Here is a 20,230-nt window from a genome sequence, read left to right on the forward strand (position 1 = left end):
TGTAAGGGAGAACATGTATTTAAATAATGGAATATTTGCATTTTTCTAGCTGCTAATGGTATTACATGGACTCATTCATCAAAATCGCGTGCAAATCCTTTAAGGACCCACTCTGTTCTTGAGCAAATGCTCATAGGCTTTATATAAAGCACACTACTTATGTGTTTATTGAGATTTAAAGCATCTAATTAAATGACTCACTGTTCACAGCAGACAGGACCACATCCACTTATTTATAATCTGGCAAAAGTCAATGGATTGACTCCTATTGCTTCCTTTTTTTTTTTTTTTTTTTTTTGGTGAAATACTGATCTTATTTTTTGACTTTGGATTTCATTTTTCATTTTTTTAAAGATTTATTTATTTTATTTGAGGTCCGATTTTTTTCATGTTACTGTTTTCTGCACATGCTTTAAATTTTTTTTTTATTTACTTGAAAGACCAAATTACTAAGAGGGGGTAGGAAGGAGTGAGAGAAAGAGAGACGGGGGGGGGGGGGGTCTTCGATCTGTTTCTTCATTCTCCAAGTGGTTGCAAAGGCTCAGGCTGAGCCAAGCGAAGCTAGGAGCCAGGAGCTTCTTTCAGATATCCCACAATGATGTAGGGGCCCAGGCACTTGGCCATCTTTTGCTGCTTTCCAAGGTGCATTAGCAGGGAGCTGTATTGAAGTGGAGAGGCTAGGACTCAAAATGGCACCCATATGGGATGCCAGCAAAGCAGGCAATGGCTTAACCCTGTGTGCCACAAAGTCAGCCCCTCAGCACTTACTTTTGACTTTTTGTCAATAGATTTCTAGAAAAAAGTAATTTTTCTTTGTTAAGTTTTAATTTTCACAGTATAGTATAATTAGAATTATATTTATAGTTCCCTCAATTTCTTGAATACTTTTATTTAGATTCAACAAATCCCTGAAAAATACCAATAAAAAAATTCTGCAAATGGAACATTATAAAATTCAAGCAGTATATAAATTGTATAATATATTATATATATATAATATTTGATTTGAATTACTGTTTCTACATGCCAATGATGATCGGGAGCATTTCAGATTTGTTTCCTTTGATTCAGAACTATCAAATAGTAAATATCACAAGAAATTTTTCTGAAATAATTTGAATTCAATTGATGTAATATTTTTCAGGACCCACTCTGTGCCATGTATCTTGAACTTCTACCTCTTTCTGTTGGTATTAAATACACTGAATATGTTCTCATTTTTAAGCTATGTTTGGAATACATGTTTGTGTCCCCCTGAAGTTCATATGTTGATACTCTAACACACAATGAGATGGTCATGGGGTAGGACTATGGATGAGAAAAAGGGTTATATTAGGCCATGAATTCTCATGATGGGACTCATACCTTGGCAAAAAAAGAGGAGAAAACCAAGTGTCTTTCCCTCTTCAAGTATATGCCAAGAAATTCATCTAGGCATATAATGAGAGGGATCACACCAAGAACTCCACCATCACATGGCCTCCTAGTAGACTTCTAGCCACCAAAGCTCTAAGAAATAAATGTTCACTGTAGAAGCCTTGCAGTCTCTGACATTTGTGATAGCAGCCTGAACAGAGTAAGACAGCTACCTTCACCCACACATTGTCTATCTCTGCACACGAAAGTCTCACACAGTAACTCTTTTATCTTTGATATCTATATGCTCTTATTTTAGATTTCTTTTTTGAAAAATTAATTATGGTATTTTAATAATTTTATATTTCTCATATAAGCATTTTGAATGATTAATAATGATACAAAAATAATCACATTCCACCAACTGAAAATAACCTAAATTTTGGTAACCTTAAGTTCACATAACTCATAATGCATACTTACAAATAGAAAGATAACTGGTTATATAAGTTTCGTGACAGATAGATCATATGGAGTTATTTTGAACCTTCTCTTTGTATAGCTTTATGGAGATGTAATAGACAAAGAAAAGAGTACACATTTAAAAAATACATGATGTTTGGTTAACATATGGATTGTGACATGAATGTCACAATCAAACTAAGCAACGTGTCCATCATCTCAAGGTTACCATTTTTAAATGTGTTTATAACAATGCTTTGTGAATTCTGAGGAAAGATTTCTTAATGGTGAATGGAAAAAGAATATTCCTTAAAGTTAAATTTAAGAATTTTAAATTACATTCGCTTTTATATATAATTTAAATATATTTTCACATAAACCATATGTTGCATTACTGTTGCCTCATAAAGTTTCTTGCTTAATACTTCATTTCACTTAAAACAATAGTCATTGTCCCACTATATTCTTCATTGAGTATCAGCACAATGGAATATATGATGGATCAAATGTGTTTTAACAGCATGTAATTAGTTTTTCCAACTATGATGTCTACATTTTTATTACTATTTTTAACAAGTAAATTAAAATACATATTACTTTTAAACATTTATATCAGTCTTTTCTAGGTAAACATTTTGCACTTACACACATTTTCAAATTTTTATTGTAGGAAATTTGTCTACCATTATAACTTTGGTTATTTTCTATTATATATGTTATTCTTTCCTCTTCCTGAGCACCAATGATATGTTTTAATATTTTACAATTATTAGTATAAGAGTTTCTTATATCATTAAAATATTTGTTCCACCATTTCTAGTATATTTGAGTTTTAATACTGTGTTTTTGATCTCGGCATATTGTTACATTTCTCCTCTGCAACTTTTACATTAGCACTGGCAGTGCTTTTTCCTCCTCTCCTAGTTGACTTAAATCTTTTTCTAAAAATTATTGTCCCAATTATTTGAGATGATTCATAACCTATGCCTTTTATCAATCCTTTGTGATCATGGCAAACTTTATTTTTTGGATTATTCTTTCTATAACATTTCTTTATATGTCTTTTTCCTTGTATTTTCTGGTTAATATCTACATAGAGTTCTTTATAATTTTGTGTGCATTGCCTGGGTAAAAAGTGCAACGTATGTAGCATCAATTTAGGCTGTTTTTCCACCTAAATAATCACTCTCCTTTTTCACTTTCAAGTGCTTATCTACAAACCTTGTTCTCTGTGACCTACCTATGATCTATTACCATTGCTCCAGTCAAAAGGTAATTTGAACAGCCTTTCCAATCTTTTGATGTTTATTATTTATTTATTTAAGATTTATTTATTGGAAAGGTAGAGTAACAGAGGCGGTGGTGGGGTGGGGGCTTCCATCCACTGGTTCCCTCCCCAGATGGCTGCAACAGCCGGAGCTGAGCTGATCTGAAGCCAGAAGCCAGGAGCTTCTGCTGGATCTCCCACAGGGGTGCAGGGGCCTAAGGCCATTTTCTAACGCTTTCCCAGGCCACAGCAGAGAGCTGGATCAGGAGTGGAGCAGCCAGGACTTGAATTGCATCTATATGGAATGCTGGCACTGCAGGCGGCAGCTTTACCTGCTATGCCACAGTGCCAGCCAGTGATATTTCTTTTTTGAAGTCTGTTTTGGGGCAGTGCTGTGGCAAAGTAGATTAAGCCTCCACCTGTGGTGCTGGCATTCCACATGGGCACCCGTTTGTGTCCAGGCTGCTCCTCTTCCCATCCAGCTCTCTGCTATGCCCTGGGGAAGCAGAAGAAGATGGCCCATGTCCTTGGGCCTCTGCACCCACGTGGGAGACTTAGAAAAAGCTCCTGGCTTCAGATCAACTTAGGTCCTGCTGTTGCGACCATTTAGAGAATAAATCAGCAGATGGAAGACCTCTCTCTCTGTCTCTCCCTCTCTCTGTACCTCTACCACTCAAATAAACAAATAAAATCTTATTAAAAAAGTCTGTTTCATGCTGAAACTCCAAGAGTATGTATGAGCTTTCAATTTCACACTTATTCTGACTCATATCCTGAACTCTTTGTCTAGGAGATTTCCTAGTGGTAGTTTTATATTACGACCTTGTTTTTACTGTAGCCATGTGTGTGCTCACATGTGTTCATATATGTGTACCTGTTATGTTATGTTATTAGTTATAGCAAGTTTGTAGGGAAAGAAGGATAGTAAAAATAACTTAGCTTTTCATCTTTTGAATTTTGGGTCAAAGATTTATTCATTTACTTGAAATTCAAAGTTAGAGAGCTCAGATCTACTGGTTCACTCCCCAAGTGGACACAACAGCTGGGGCTGGACCAAGGGGAAGCCAGGAACCAGGGGCTTCCTTCAAATCTCTCATGTGGGTGCTAGAAGCATCTGCCGCTGCTTTTCACAGACCATTACTAGGGAACTGGATCAGAAGTGGGACGGTCGGGACACAAACCGGCGCCCATATGAAATGACAGCATTGCAGGTGGCGGGCTTACCCACTATACCACAACTCTGTTCCCTAATTTTTCATCCTGAAATCTCACTTGAACCTCTGCCAAATATCACTCAAGTTTTCTTGCTGTGCTAACTACTGATCTCATAAAAACACAGTGGACACGGGGCAGACCTCATCTACCCTGGACTCTTAGCAGCACTGGGCACTGATCACTCTTGTTTTAGCATTGTGCTTCCCCAGAGATTTCATGAATCACAATCTCTTTGTCCCCTTTTTATATCTCTGAATGCCCTGTATTAAAATCTTTTTGATCTGTTTTCTGTCTTTATATTTCTGGAAATTCTTTTTACTCTGTGTCTTCCTCTCAGAATATCTCATTCATTGTCATGATCTATTTATAATCATTTATTAAATATTATTTATTTATCATAAATACGCTGATCTACTGACCACATTTATTTTCTAAGCTTGTTGTACATCACTGAACATGTCTCCTGGTCCTCAAACTTGCTACTTAGAAAACAGTTCAAGATTGTTTTCTTCTTTCTAAATTTATCTTCTGATTATACAGAACCTTTATACATTATTTTATCTGGCAAAGACCTAGGAGTCCTCTGGACATAGTTTTCTCTCTCACCTAGTACAGGCAAATTTCCCTCAAGCCATATGGGTTTTAAAACCAAAATATACTGAAGTTTCAACTGTTCCAGTTGCTGTTGTTACCACCATATGCTAAGCCAGCTACATCTATAACCTAGACTAATATTGGTGCATCCTAATTGGAGCCTATTCTGTTCTGACTCTTGTCTCAATACATGTATCTTCTACTACAATACTTGCCATATAATAAGAAAATTAATGTTTTCTAACTGAATGTTTGTATTCATTTATTGAATTAATGAATTGAGTGATTTACTGAAATAATGACTCTATACTAGGTATAATACTTTCAAGAAATGTGAAGCTTTACTTAATGCTAAAACTTAACAGCTCATATGTATAGCCTCAATATTCAAAATTATAATAAAGCCATAGTTATAACAGTTTATAATAAAATATGATTTTGAATATTCTAGTATAACTATTCACCTTCAGATGCATATGAACCCAGTAGCTAAAATAAGTTAATCTATATAAAGAGAATGTAGTAAAACATGAATTATTATTCAAAGCAAATAAATCCAATGTAATCTAGAGTTCTCCACTATAAATTCACCCATAACCCCTATATCATATTAATTAATGTATATGTCTATATTATTATAAATTGAAGAATGCTATGATTATAATAAAGACAAATAGAATCTTATAATAATAAATGATATAAAATGTTCATGTTTTTATTGAGCAAAAAGTATACAAACACAAAATGTTTTCATTTATGGTGTTTTACATGAAATCTCCCAATTCTAACTTGCTAAACCACTGAAATGCATATAGTAGTGTTACTTATTAACATTTGTTGAGATTTATTCATTTGAAACTAAGAGTGATAAACAGTCAATGCAGGGAGGGATAGAAGGAAGAGGGTAGAGGGAGAAAGACAGGGAGAGAGAGTGAGATCTCTCATCTGCTGTTTCAAAACCCCAATAGCTGCAATGGTTGGAGCTGGACAGGTTGAAGCCAGGAAACTGGAACTCCATTCAGGCATCCCATGTTGATGGCAGTGGCCCAAGGACTTGGGCAATCATCTGCTTCCTTCCCAGACAAATTAGCAGAGAGATGAGTATGAAATCGAACAGGTGGAACTCTAACTGGCACTCTGATATGATTGCTTGCTTTGCATGCAGCAATTGAACCTGCTGCTCCATAATACTAGCCCCTACTTATCAAATGTACATGGGCCAAGTACATGAATGCTATATGTGATTTTTTTGTTATATGTGATATTTAATAATACATGTAATTAAAGAAACTATGAAGAATGCACTAATGGAAAATATTCTCACCCCATATGCACAAAAAAATAACTGAAGGAGAAACCAATCCAAGGCACACTAGACCATTTCTGACTGATAGTACATCACAGTATATGAAAACAAAACAAAGTGTGACCCATTTGTTCTAGCTAAAAACAATGACCAAATTTGAAAGATTTAAGATTTCCTTGGGAAGAATAAGATTTTCTTAATATGCCAATTTTGACTTTTTTTTGGCTTTTCAAACACATGAACACTTTGTAAGTAATGTCACATGAGGAGGAGTCTCAAAATTACCTGCATTAAGGATGATTTGCCATATGGCTGGCGCTGTGGCGTAGTAGGTAATGCTGCCACCCATAGTGCTGGCATACCATATGGGCACCGTTTCTTGTCCCAGCTGCTCCACTTCTGATCCAACTCTCTGCTATGGCCTAGGAAAGCAGTAGAAGATGGCCAAGTCCTTGGGCCCCTGCACCTGTGAAGGAGACCCGGAAGAAGCTCCTGACTCCTGGCTTCATATCAGCCTAGCTCTCACCATTGCAGCCATTTGGGGAGTGAACCAGCGGTTTGAAGACCTTTCTCTCTCTCTCCATTGCCTCTCTGTAATTCTGCCTTTTAAATAATAAAGAAATAAATATATATATATGTATTTTTAAAAAAGATTGGCTTATCTTGTAGATTAGTACATAGCGATTTAAATAAGAATAAATATAATATTACCATAATATTACTCAAGTTGAAAGAGAAAATAATCCATATGGCCAGAAATCTGATGAATTTCACTTAAATATAAGAATTCACAAAATTATCCTTGTAGTCCATTTTTTTAAACTAGTAAAAAGAATTTTCAGAAATGCTGGTACATAATACAAGATTATTTTGATATACTATTTGAGTTATTTGTATCTTATACATTCCTATATTGTCCTTTTATATAGATATTCTACTAAAAATTTAAAGGACTATATTTATGTTTTAAATCTTTTTTACATCAACAGCATCTATTTGGTACACGAACACATCTGAAGTTCTTTAGGTGGGAGCAGTTATCTGTGTTGTGTTCTCTCTGTCTCTCCCTTCTCCCTTTTATTTTCTTTTGTTCTTTATTTTATTCTAGAGGTTCCTAACTATAGAAAACATTTTTTTCCTTTAGGTTTCAACCTTAGTACCCTGTCTGCTAATCTAACAGGAACAAAACTTTGCAATCACTTTTACTGACAGCAATTAGGAAATAAGACAGTTCTCCTGTAGTTTTTAACTGATATCATTATTTTGCACCAAATATCAATATTTTAAAATAAATCACAACTAGAATGTCTGCATTGCTTGTTTTTTTCTGTTTATATTCAAAAATTAGATACATAGATTTTTATCTGCAATGTCAGAATTTTGAGACACACCATTTATCAAATGGAAAAAGTAAGAGAGTAGCACTCGGGCATTCTTGAGTCTCTTTTTATAGTTCTTGCTTTGACTCACTTTTGACCTTCAGCAAATGGAGCTCGGTTGAGCTGACTGTAAAACGAGATGGCCATACTGACCTGTCTTCCAGGGGTATTCAAAAACTCAATAAATCAGGGCCTACAAAGTTCTTTAAGGTTCTCCGATGAATTGTACCATCTAAGGGTGAAATGTCAGAGCAGAAAAACGTCTAGTACCTTTTATACATCAGTTATTACTAAATAGGCACCACAAAATAGTATCATTTCAAGCCTTCATAAAATTACTTTTATTTTCTCAAAGAACATGGAGTTAAGTCCCGTTAAAGGAGGACGTAATAGGTTGTGTTAGCCTCCGAAACCAACTTCTTTATTTCAATACTCACTATTCAACATTGCCCTGTCATCTCGGTTAACTGACACAAACAAGCCCTTTTGAGATGAATTATGGATTAATGATTGCATTTTTATAGTTACATGTTTCAGTATCATTGCTTGCTTCTCAGAGACATTAGTTGTAGTTGATGAACAACCACATTGTTGTTGCCAGCTTAATATATAAGAAGTTTGTGGTGTATTTTAAATTATCTAAATTCAGAGTTAAAAATTAATTTTACTTTGATTTTTTTAACATCTACTGATTAAACTTAAGCAGCTAAATATCTTAGGCATTTAACTTCAATATTGTGTCCTCCCCTATCAGAATGAAATTGGGCATTTTCCTATACACAATAGAGGAAAAAAAGCAATTACTATCAATCAGTGACTAAGCAACAGATTGGAGTATTTAGAAAGACTCATTCATACACAGATTTGCAGCAGTGTTCAGCGCCTCTGATTAGATTCCATAGATTTTAAATTGTAGCTAATTAGGCTGTCATAGGTTCATTAATGGCTCTACTGATTCAGCACTCCCTCACCTGCATGCATATTAAAGCTCATTAGCTCCCTTGTCTAAAATACCACCTGCATTAATTGCTGCCGATGCACCAGCACTCTTCAGGAGCCTCTTCTGACAAGGATTCTACCTGCTTGTGGTGCCCCGTGCCCCCGAAAGCTCTTCAGGAGCGCTCACACACAAAGTTCATGGTGCTGCACACGTGGGGAGATTGCAGCTGTTACAAGGGCAGTCAAGCCTGTTTTACGCTTAACAGCAGGATATAAATAATTAGTGATGCCTGTGCTGTAGCGCTTAGCACAAGGCCAGAGTACCTCATTCTAAATTTCTCCTAGACCATCCCTCTCCACAAACTGAGCTCCTAAGTCGCCTTTCTGTGGTTCCTGATTTTTTTAAGCAGCTTCCTCAAAATGCCAAAACGAACTTACAGGAGAACAAACACTGTAATGTGCTTTTAGTTTCTCTTCCTCTGTCCCTCACTGGGAGTGATAAACCCCTGGGCAGAGGTCCCTAAAGGATCTTGGTTCATGGCTGCCTAAGTCACCAGGTCAGTTAACCTATTATGACATCACATGTTGTAAGTCAGTCCCATTGCTAATGTCAAATAACTCCTTTAAACTGTTCTCAGCTTTATTTATTTATTATCTATTTTTTACCTATATCTTTTGCATCCCCTTAGAGAAGCTTTTTTTTTTTTTTGGCAAAAAGGTCTGAATTCAGAGTTATCAGGATGAGCTGGGAAAATGCTAATAGTAAGAAGTAAGCTATTGGTAAACTAATTCTTGTTTTCCTGTATTTCATGTTGTTTACTCTTTAGGGCTAAATTTTTCAGTAGTAGGCTGTTACTAACTGCTAGTTATTATCTCAGGAATTCCTCTTATTACTGTGTGCTCTAAATTTCTGTAACTGTAGAGTCAAACTTTTCGCATGTACTTGTTTGAGAGGCAGAGGCAGAGAGAGCATGCATGCACCCTCTCATCCATTGAATCACTCCCCAAATGCCCTCAACCGTAGGATGAGCTACAGTCAAAGACAGGAGCCAGGAATGGATCCAAAATTCCCATTTAAGTGTCAGGAACCTAATCACTTCTAGAATCACCACTGCTTCACAGTATCTGTATCAGCAGGTAGCTAGAAACTAGAGATGGAGCCAGGTATTGAACCCAGGTATCCCAGTGTGGGACATGGGCAACACAAGAGAGGCCTCAACTGCCAGGCTAAATACTTCCCCTGTAATGATATCTTAATTTGAGGATTTCAAGGATTGAGAACATCAAATTAGAAGAAAATCATATATATTTATATATGCACATATATATCTGTACACACATATACACGTATGTATTTACATTTATATACAATTGATATATCTTCAAATCTCTAGCTATCATAAATCTGCAAATAATAATGGTTAATAGAATTCCATGTTTTATGCATATATTTGAAGAATAACTTTTTCATAATTATATTTCCCCTGGTCACTAATTTAAGAGAATTCACCCTTTAAAGATTTAATAGCAATTATAAGAAAATGGGAGAATAAGGCAAAAACTGTATCGAGAAATGTGATTTTGGATATAGTGACAAGTTATTCTTAGAATATAGTTAATTTTAGATATTTATTTCTGTCATTTATTTTGTGTACTGTTTCAATTTCTTCCTATGTTTAAAATTAAAAGGATTTTTTGGAAATTTATGGGAACAATACACTCTCAGGATCAGAACAAATGGATGATAATTACTACAACACAATTCTCTTCATTCTTATGCTAATGTGATATTAATACAAAGAAAACAGATTCCATGCAGTCCACACACACAGTTCTGAGAATATAGTGATACTACCTTTCCTTCCTGCCTATTTTTCTTTTTAAAAAATTCTTGAGATTAACATTTTAAATTTACATTATAGTAAAAGGCTTAATGCTTCATTAAATAAATGGGTCAACAAATAAAAAATGACTTCAATAAAATCATTAAGCAAGAGAATCATAATGAAGTTTCATTGTATGGACAAGGTTTCTATAGAATTAAAGATCATTTACACAGATTTCATAACTGTAGCTATATTATTTCATATGAACAAATTAATTCGATAGCAAATGTTTGATAAATTTTAAGAATTTAAATGAATTTAATATTTCTCAATGTATGCAAGTGTCTAAATGAATTGCGTGTTGTGAGGGTAGAGGTCTTAGTATTTTATTCAATATAGATATTGATAGGAAACAACAGCTATTGAAAGGTAAAATGGGAAAACACTACTCAAGATCATAGTTTTAAGCACATAAAATCCTGTATTCTGATCTCATTTCTATCCTGCTCCCAGACAGAGTATAACTCGCAGTCTACACAATGAAGTTTATTCACATTTTTGCTGCTTTGAGGAAGCAAAAGGACTTTGTCACAGATTGGTCTCATTGCCTGAGATTTAGTCACGAAGCAAGTGGTTTACCTATAGACAAGACCCGCTAGTTTCACAGTGGAGTGGTCCTGTGCAGTGATAACTCCATTATACTTTAGGATATGGTGGTCTTATGATTTTGAAATTTTCCACTATGATAAGAGGAATTTTGTCTTAATTTACATTTTAAATGAAATTATGGCTGGACATTTGTCATTTGTGTAATATGTTTATCGTGTATACTAAATTTATTTACTCTACTTGGTAACACAATTGCAATTTCCTTTTTGCTTCTTTTTAATTTTTGGATGGACTCCCTAAGGTAAAGTGTGCTTGGGTCTTCTTTATGGAAATATTTTTAATTGCTGATTCAGTGGTTTTACCTGATCTTGTTTTATCCAGATTTCTATTTATTTTGGAGTGTCTTTATAGAATTTGCTTTTATTTAATTTGGGCATTCCTAGAAACTTGTGAGATAGCATTCTTATTCTTTGATATTGCAAATGTTCTCAAAATAACTTTGGAACTTCTAATATCCTGGCACCATGAATATAAATAAGATACACAACATCCTCCTCCAAACTTCAACAAAAAGCTAAGATGACAAATATTGTGAGTTTCATTTTTGTTTTCAATGTAAAAGAAATTTATAACAAGACCTTAACTGAAAAGGAATATGAGGTTCAAGTTTGACAAAAGCACACCCTTAGTGGAATAACAATAAAAAGAACAGCATGTGAGAGAATGCTGGTGAATATGGAACTCTGCTACACAAGCTCCTTACTTAGAATGTAAGCCAGTACACTACTCCACCAGTGTACTTCCCTTTGGACCCCTCCATTTCTAATATAGCAATGGTTCCTTATAGCGATACTGAATTTCAGAGAATAAATGTGGTTTCGACATATCATTCCATCTTCAAAACAACTATAGATTTTGTGTGATCCTCTTACAATGAGTTTTTTTTTAAAAAACATGCTTGAGGTTTTCAAAAAGCAGCAATATGCTTTTTTCATTACTCACACATATAGAGTATGTGAAAACATACATTCAATTGAACTAGCATTCTAACTTATGTGTCTTCAGGATTAGTCTTCAAATGCCAATAAAATGCAGTTTTCTGATGAACTGGAATCCTTCTGGTTCCAACTGTCTGTACTTGGTGGGTCCTGATGGCTCTTTCTCCCAAACTTTATGGCTACCTTCGTGGTAATCACTACACCAAAAGCATGCATTTCCAGCCTTCATGTGTTTTCAAGTTTGGATAAATAGAGATTATACTTTAAAACACTCTTAAAAATAAATATCTAACACTCTTTGTTCTAAACCCTCAGTGTTTACCCTTCTATAAATACATTTTAAAAATTAACTGATAAATTTTGTACAAAATGGATCAATCTGGAAAACATCATACTTAGTGTAATAAGCCAATCCCACAGGGACAAATACCGTATGTTCTCCCTGATCTAGGAGAATGAATAGAGTACCTAAAATGAAATCTGAAGAAGTGAAATTGACACTTAGAGAAGGGATGACCTGAGTTGTCCTTGTCTTGATTGTCGAGAAACATTTTTTTGATATTTCATTTTTTCTTCATATGGCTTATTGAACTCATTACTTAACGTAGAGTTAATCATATGTGTATAATGTCAATTGAGGATGGATCTAAGTAACAAATAAGCATGGGAATAAGAAAGGAAGGATGCAGTTTGTAATGGTAAAGCTATATAGTTCTACATATATTCCACAGGACTTACTTCTAAGGATCCAGTTTAAAAATTTGTCATGGGAACTCAAATCCTATTAAGCTGAATGATAAAAAATGTCATCTTAACTGAAAAAGTGACCATATAAATAGGACCAAGTATTGGGTAATTATAATGGACAGAATTAAAAAGGAGAGACTATTATAACATGGAAAGCAGTCCACACAGCAGACTCATAGAATGACAATCACTTTTAGTAACACTCTGACCTCAAAATCAGCCCTTAAAGCTTCCTGGTCTGGCTGAAAGGCCCACGAGAAACTTTCAGGCATGGAAAACCAAAAACACTGTGGCAAAAATTATTCTACCTGAAGGATCTCTGTGAGACCCCAGCGGAAAGAAGTAGCCATCAAAGGAGGATGTACTTTTCTCTGAAAGAAGGAGAGAACTTTTGCTTTGCTTATGACCTTGTCTAAATACTGATGGAGTCTGTGGATTCAAAAGGCTTCCATAGCCTAGAAAGCTCATGTCACAAACCTTGGGTGATCACTGACAGCATACTTAACAGTATTACTTGTTTATTAACAACAGGAGTCACTGTGCACTATCTCTTCATGCAGGACCTCTGTATGCAAAGTTGTATTATGAGAGTTAACTGTGATACTTGTTCTCAAACAGGTGTGTGTGTGTGTGTGTGTGTTTGTGAATATGTGTTCAATTTGTTGAAATTTTTAGTTAGTATAGAGTTGGTCTTCTGGGTACAAAGTTAATTGAAACTGAATCTTTTATTTAATTTTTTTAATTTTTTTTTTTGACAGGCAGAGTGGACAGTGAGAGAGAGAGACAGAGAGAAAGGTCTTCCTTTGCCGTTGGTTCACCCTCCAATGGCCGCCGCGGCCGGTGCGCTGCGGCCGGCGCACCGCGCTGATCCGATGGCAGGAGCCAGGAGCCAGGTGCTTTTCCTGGTCTCCCATGGGGTGCAGGGCCCAAGCACCTGGGCCATCCTCCACTGCACTCCCTGGCCACAGCAGAGGGCTGGCCTGGAAGAGGGGCAACCGGGACAGAATCCGGCGCCCCGACCGGGACTAGAACCCGGTGTGCCGGCGCCGCTAGGCGGAGGATTAGCCTAGTGAGCCGCGGCGCCGACCGAAACTGAATCTTAATGGAGAAAGCTACTGTGAAGAGGAGAAGGTGGAGGGGGAAAGGTGGGAGGGCGGGTATGGTGGGAAGAATAACTGCATTCCTAAAGTTGTATATATGAAATCTGTATTCCTTAAAAATAAATAAGTTAAAAACTGAAAAAAATTAACTGATACGAAAAATTTGTACATACAGGATCCTGTGTCACATTGTGACACAAGCATACATTGGGTAATAACCAGTCGAAGTAAATATTTCTATCCCCTTAAATATTTTATACTATTTATGGTGAAAGTGAAAATCATTTCTTCTAGCTTTTTGTTAATGTAATACCTCCTGCTTTTTTAAAAAAATTATATTTAAAAGTCAGAGCTGCTGGTTCATTGCCCAAGTGGCTGCAATGGCTGCAGTCCACGCTGTAACCAAGAGCTTCATCCAGGTCTTCATCTATGGGTGGCAGTGGCCCAAGCACTTGGGTCATCCTCTGAACTTTTATAGGCCATTAGAAAGTAGCTGTATGGGTAGTGGAATAGCTGTGAAACAACCAGCATCCACAGGGGATGCTGGCATTGCACATGGCGGTTTAACCCACTGGGCCACAATGACAGTCACTGCTTTATTCTATAGGTTGAGGACTGCTTTGGCTATTTTGAGTCTTTTATAGTGTCACAGAAATTTTGATAGATCTTCCAATTCTGTGAAAAATATAATCGGTATTTTGATGGGGGATGCTTCAAATCTCTTGAATATTATTACATGAACTTGATATAATTTTTGCAGTTCATGAACACTGTATGTCTTTGCATTGCTTTATGTCCTCTTCAATCTCTTTCATCCATATTTGACAGCTTTCACTGCAGAAATTTTTTTACCTCTAGTTAGGTTTATTCCTACATATGCTTGGTAGCTTTTGGAAATTTGATTTCTCTATTTTTTTTTCAGATAATTTTGCTATTATGTATCAAGGTTACTTACTTGTGTGTTTACTTTGTTTTCTTCACCTTTGCAAATTCATTTATTAGTTGAGATATTTTTGTGGTCTTTGAGGTTTTCTATGAATAATATCATATCTTCTGTAAACAGGATATTTTACTTCTTCCTTTCAAGTTTTGAGTACCCCTTCAATCCTTTTCATCATTCAACTATCTCCATCTTCTCCAATTTAACATTTACTATCTCTGCCCTTTTCCTACATTGTATTCTCTTTATCTCCTACTATTTACGAATTTCACTGCTGTATTTCCTCAACATTTTAAAGACTTATTTAGTTATTTATATGTTTGTTTGAAAGGCAAAACAAAAGAGAGGGAGAGACAGAGATAGAGAGCTTGTGCTTGCTGGCTCAGTTTCCAAATGCCTGCCAACAGCTGAATCTGGGCCAGGCCAAGGCCAGGAGCCAGGAACTCCATCCTGGTCTCCCACATGAGTGGCATAAGTCCAAGCACTTGGACCATCTCCTGCTGCTTTCTCAGGTGTATTAGCAAAACGCCAGATTTTGAAGTGGAGTAGCAAAGACTCAAACCCAACTCCTATGGGATGCCAGCATGGCAAGTAGAAGCTTAACCCTTTGCACCAAAATTCTGGTTCCCATTTCAATAAATGAATATCCCCTTTATGTTAGAATAAATCATAATTCAGATCAGCAAACAAAACTATGCAATTATGCTTGTACATGTTTGTGTGTGTGTTTAATAACAGCTTTATGAAATTTATTGGATGAAATGAGACCTACATACACTGCTTCATCCAGAACACATACCTGTGATAAAATTTAGTTTTCCTTTTCTTTTTCCTACTTCTATCAGTGTCTCTAGTTGTAGTCATTGTATTTTCCAAATAATGTCATTTATTCTATCTTCCTAGATAAGGTAACAATATCTACAATTTTAAATAACCCCCTTTAAAAATATTTTGTTTTTAACTGATACATAAAAGTTATACATATGTATAGGATAGTGTATGATGTTTTGATATTTTTATTTTCACTATGCAAACATATTTAGTGTCAAATTTATGTAAAAAATTGCATCAGGAAGATACTCATGAAATAAGATACCTAAAAAGAGAAATGATATCTTCCCTAAGCAATTTTTATTTATTAGGTAAATACAATATTGTAAACTTCAAAAAATCAATTTCTTTCAATTTTCCAAATTCTCCAATTGGTTTGCCCAGTTTTAAGGCTAAAAGAAAATTTCTATTTTGCCTATAAAACTACAATACATGGAGCTTGTCATAGTGTATTATCTATGAGGGTACTTCTCTGGATAAACAACAATCCTGAAAATTAAGTATCTAATGAACTACATATTTGAAACCCTTTTCCATGTGAAAAATAGATGTTTTTACTATAGAAGAGGTACAAAATCTCTTAGTAGATATTAAGAAAGGAATACAAGTAAGATATATGTTGGGGCCAGCGCCCTGGCTCACTTGGTTAATCCTCCGCCGGCATCCCATATGGGCTCTGGGTTCTAGTCCCGGTTGCTCCTCTTCCAATCCAGCTCTCTGTTGTGGCCTGGGAGGATGGCCTGGATGCTTGTAGAATTTGGCAATTTCCATTTGGGAGGTGAACCAATGGAAGGAAGACCTTTCTCTCTCTTTCACTGTCTATACCTCTACCTGTCAAATTAAAAAAAAAAAAAAAAGACATATGTTGTGAAAGACTGCTTATCACATATCTCTTTTTGGGGTTTCTACTGTCATATTCAAATACTAAACACATTTTACATGCATTCAAAAAGTAAACAAAATATGGTTCTCAAGAAAATATTTTACTATAAAAACCTTTGTAAACTTAAACAGTGTTTACAAAGAACAGCTTTTGAAAAACTGAAAATTGATTTGTAAAATTAGACATTCGAGACAAATCTATGAAAATAAATGTGAATTTAGCACTTTAAAAGTCAAACATGTTAGTAATAGAATCTCACAAATTCTGAAATTACCTTCATTCTATAGTTTCATGAAGCATGCATATTACATTGTCTAATGTTGAGCTCCTTTTCAGCAGATCCTCAACTAGTTCTGCGCGGTTGTCTTATGTCTTTGCTTTGTGGACCTAAAGTAACTGTAGGATAACTAAGTGTACTGATAAAACACTTCAACATACTAATGTCCAGACACTAAAAGAACTACAAAGGCATTTCAAAAAGTTCAAAAAAAATAGTAAAACGTATGAACTAACTTAAAAATTTTGCTGGGCGAGCGAGCAGCGCCGGGAGGAGGCGGCTGGACCAAGCGAGCGAGCGCCCGCGCGTGTGGCTTGAGGGGAAGCCGCCCCCCCGCGCCTGCCCTTCTCTCCCCCTCCCCGCTCCGCCCCCGACCGCGGAGCAGCACCTTGTCGGCGCCGGCGGCCAAAGTCAGTAAGAAGGAGCTCAACTCCAACCACAACGGGGCCGAGGAGACCTCAGAAAAAGAACAACAAGAAGCAGTTGAACATATTGATGAAGTACAAAATGAAATAGACAGACTTAATGAACAAGCCAGTGAGGAGATTTTGAAAGTAGAACAGAAATATAACAAACTCCGCCAACCATTTTTTCAGAAGAGGTCAGAACTGATCGCCAAAATCCCAGATTTTGGGGTAACAACATTTGTCAACCATCCACAAGTGTCTGCCCTGCTCGGGGAGGAGGATGAAGAGGCGCTGCATTATCTGACCAGAGTGGAAGTGACAGAATTTGAAGATATTAAATCAGGTTACAGAATAGATTTTTATTTTGATGAAAATCCTTACTTTGAAAATAAAGTTCTCTCCAAAGAATTTCATCTGAATGAGAGTGGTGATCCATCTTCAAAGTCCACCAACATCAAATGGAAATCTGGAAAGAATTTGACAAAACGTTCAAGTCAAACGCAGAACAAAGCCAGCAGGAAGAGGCAGCACGAGGAGCCAGAGAGCTTCTTCACCTGGTTTACTGACCATTCTGACGCAGGTGCGGATGAGTTAGGAGAGGTCATCAAGGATGATATCTGGCCGAATCCATTACAGTACTACTTGGTTCCTGATATGGATGATGAAGAAGGGGAAGGAGAAGAAGATGATGATGATAAAGAAGAAGGGTTGGAAGACATTGATGAGGAAGGCGACGAGGATGAAGGGGAGGAAGATGAGGATGAGGATGAAGGGGAAGAAGGGGAGAGGATGAAGGAGAAGATGACTAATAGAAAACACTGATGGATTCCAACTTTTTTTTTTTTTTAATTTTCTCCAGTCCCTGGGAGCAAATTGCCGTCTTCTTTTTATTTTTTTCCCTCTTGTGCTCAGTCTCCCTGTTTTTGAGGTCTCTTTTCTCTACACCATGGTTCTCACCTTATTGTGGGGAAAATACCTGAAGCAGAATACAATGGGAAAAGAATCTCTACCCCTTTCTGTTCCAAATTCATTTTATCCCTCTCGTCTCGACAAAAACTGTATGGAATCAACACCACCGTGCTCTGCGGGAAAAAGAAACCCTCCTGCTCCCGGCTCTGCTGGAAGCTGGAGGGTGCCAGGCCCCTGTGTAGTAGTGCATAGAATTCTAGCTTTTCTCCTCCTTTCTCTGTATATTGGGCTCAGAGATTACATTGTGTCTCTATGTGAATACGGACAGTTAGCATTTACCAACATGGATCTGTCTACTTTCTCTTGTTTAAAAACAAACAAACAAACAAACAAAAAAAAACTTAAAAAAATGGGGTTATAGAAGGTCAGCAAAGGGTGGGTTTGAGATGTTTGGGTGGGTTAAGTGGGCATTTTGACAACATGGCTTCTCCTTTGGCATGTTTAATTGTGATGTTTAACGGACATCCTTGCAGTTGAAGATGACACTTTTAAATAAAATTCTCTACTAATGAAAAAAAAAATTGCACCAAAATTATATGGTCTTTTAATTCCATTTATCCATGAACTTTTGCAGGCTAAGAGACCTTTTCTTATGAACTACAATATGTTTCAATATGTGTATACAACCTGTACTAACCAAACACGGCAATCAACACCTCTCTTTCCTTAACGTTATTTTATGATTGGATACCTGGAACTCTTTTGCACTGTTTATTCTTATATTACCTGCTAGGTTATGGTGAACTCTAGTCTACCCACTATAGCTATGATCCAGTAACTGTAACTATGATTTGGTTTCTTTTATCCACATTATTTCTGTTCTCCCATTGCTCACAACCTCTAGTAAACATTCTGTTTTTTATTTTTATTTTTCCCCTTAATTCACAAAATGAGGGGGGACATGTGGTGGTTGTCTCTCTATGTTTGGCTTATTTTACTTTATATGATGTCTTCAGGTCCTTCCATTTTCTGGCAAATGACAGAATTTCCTAACTAGCGCCCTGCTGGTGTTCCTGGGAAAGCAGTGGGAGATGTCCCAGGTTCTTGGGTCCTTGTATACCTATGGGAGACCCAGAGGAAGCTCCTGGCTCCTGGCTTTGGATTGGCCCAGCTGTGGCCATTTGGGTAGTGAACCAGCAGATGAAAGACTTTCTATATCTGTCTCTCTCTCTCTCTATCTGCCCCCCACTCGGCCTTTCAAATTAATGAATGAAGCTTTAAAAAAAAAAAAAAAAACTAGCTTGAGATTGAAGCAATAATTAAAAGTCACAAAAAAAAAATCTCCATGACCTGATGATTTCATATCTGAATTCTATAAAACATTTAAAAAGAAACTAACTCCAGTGCTCCTTAAACTATATGAAAATATTGAAAATTATAGAAATCTGACCAACTTTTTTAACTAAAATAACCTTTATTTCCAAAATTTTGTCTAATTATTTGGTCTCTAAATCAGTTATTTTTTGGATGCAAAATTATTCCTTACTACTATTATTCCCTTAAGGTTGCAAACACAAACTTATTAGCAGTAATATATGGATTTTGGTATGCCAAATAACATTGTACATGAAAAGTATTGATACGGTTTTAAGGATTTTTATAAATGTCATTAATTTATCCATATGAATATACTGTAAGGCCAGCATTAGTCTGATACCAAAACCAAAGACAACACAAAAGGGAAAGTGAAGATCGATGATCTGGATAGACACAGATGCAAAAATCTTTAAATTAGCAAATCACATCCAAAATGGCATAAAAAAAATCATACATCAGAATCAAGTGGGATTTATCCCAGAAATGCAAGGGTGGTTCGACATTTGCAAATCAATAACTGTCAAAAATCACATCAATAGAATAAAGAACACAAACCACATGGTCATCTCAATCAATGCAGAGAAAACCCAGAATAATATTCAACATCCCTTCATGATAAAAATCCCTCAGCAAATTAGGATATAGGAGGTACACACATCAAAGTCATTAAGGCTATATATGGCAAACCAGCAGTCAATTTCATATGAAATTGGGAAAAGATGACAGAATCACCTCTTAGATCTGGAAAAATACACCACTCTCAATAATCATTCTGTATAGTACTAAAGTTTTATCAAGAGAATTAAGA

The 20,230-nt window shown here is 36.1% G+C and overlaps 1 pseudogene; it reads left to right on the forward strand.

The window, feature by feature from the left end:
* Positions 1-18,333, forward strand: part of LOC100349081 (protein SET-like) — a 67,431-nt pseudogene extending 49,098 nt beyond the window's left edge.
* Positions 18,334-20,230: the final 1,897 nt, after the last annotated feature.

This window comes from Oryctolagus cuniculus, chromosome 16 (assembly GCF_964237555.1).
Source record: "Oryctolagus cuniculus chromosome 16, mOryCun1.1, whole genome shotgun sequence".
NCBI classification, from domain to species: Eukaryota; Metazoa; Chordata; class Mammalia; order Lagomorpha; family Leporidae; genus Oryctolagus; species Oryctolagus cuniculus.